The following is a 1,263-nucleotide window of genomic DNA, read 5'->3' as shown; positions in this document are numbered from 1 at the left end:
ACCAGCTCATCATCATGTGCATCATCTACTTCATCTGCAGCTTGTTCCATCAATTGTCCATCTACATCTTCATCAACATTAGCAGGCAAACTAGATTCTCCCCTCTCCTGCTTATCTCTGTCATCGACTGGAATGCCAAAAAGTTTGGCCATCTCAATGTCAGGCATTGGTGCAATGACCAAATCAGTAGGCTCATCTAATTCAACTACATTCCAATCAACAGTTGCTGCAGTTTCAGTTTCAATTCCAGTCACCTGTCCCTCTTCGGCTATTACTGTAAGTTCAGTACACATGGGAATCAATGGCCTCTGTGTAGCCCAATCATCATCTACCATCTGCGCAGCCAATTGTGATGGCACATATCCAACCTTCGAAAAAATATTCAGATCAACCAGCTCAGCAAAAAAATTAGCTCGTTTGCTTGTCCAGCCGTTTTGCCGATCGATTTCATCAACAATCTGTTCACCATCTTCCATTCTCACATACTCTCCTTTCCAATCATCAAACCGCAACAGTGATACTTCTTGCTCTGGACCCCAAACAACATTCTCCCCAATTTTTTCCACCCATTTCTTCACTGCCTTCTCTCCCATGTTCTGTAGAACTTGTGGATCAATCTCTGTAAACTCAACCTCCCATTTAACAATTGTGTCTCTCTCAATGTTCTGAATGCTACCATCAACTAATTTTGCCTTTGATGGAAAGAAAGTGACCGTCAATTCGAAGGTCCGAGCGGCAGCATCCCCTCTGTCAGTGGCGGACAGTGTGAGCCCGTGAGAAAGAGCAGACTAGGCCCTAATTGCATGCAAAATTGGATCAGAGAGAGGAGCATTACCTATTCGAAGTTGAATCTGGGGGCTCCATCTCAGTATGCCCATGGGCTCCCCTCACAACCTATCGATTCAACAAGCGAAAACAGAGGAAACGAGCTGAGATCTACGGGGCCGAGAGAGGAACAGGAGGGGGACTAGGGTTTTCACTCACCATTTTTTGAGGACGAAGGCTCCGCCGCCGTTGAGAACGAGGGCTCCGCCGCCGCCGTTGAGAACGCAAGATCCGCCGCCACCGGAGAAGAAGGGGGGAGGGGGCAGAGTGGCGGGTCCGGCACGGTCGGGCGGCAGGGCACGGTCAGCTGTTTTGAGGAGCAATTAAGTTGGACCCACATGTCCTAACATAAACGGGCTTGGTTGATGACCAATTTAACCACATTTAACACCCCATGTGGCCCTGGGCTATTTACCTGCTTAAATGTGTCGCACCACA

At 48.2% G+C, this 1,263-nt stretch overlaps 1 long non-coding RNA gene across 1 annotated transcript; it reads right to left on the bottom strand.

Moving 5' to 3' along the window:
• Positions 1–835: 835 nt before the first annotated feature.
• Positions 836–1,263, bottom strand: LOC119337324. Its single transcript, XR_005163207.1, has 3 exons — positions 1,241–1,263; positions 985–1,132; positions 836–894 (listed from the first exon to the last, which is right to left on the bottom strand). It is a non-coding gene; the product is annotated as an uncharacterized LOC119337324 (long non-coding RNA).

The sequence above is a fragment of the Triticum dicoccoides genome, chromosome 7B (genome assembly GCF_002162155.2).
Source record: "Triticum dicoccoides isolate Atlit2015 ecotype Zavitan chromosome 7B, WEW_v2.0, whole genome shotgun sequence".
NCBI classification, from domain to species: Eukaryota; Viridiplantae; Streptophyta; class Magnoliopsida; order Poales; family Poaceae; genus Triticum; species Triticum dicoccoides.
Note: the sequence above shows the minus strand (reverse complement) of the source record. Positions and strands in the feature narration are given on the sequence as shown.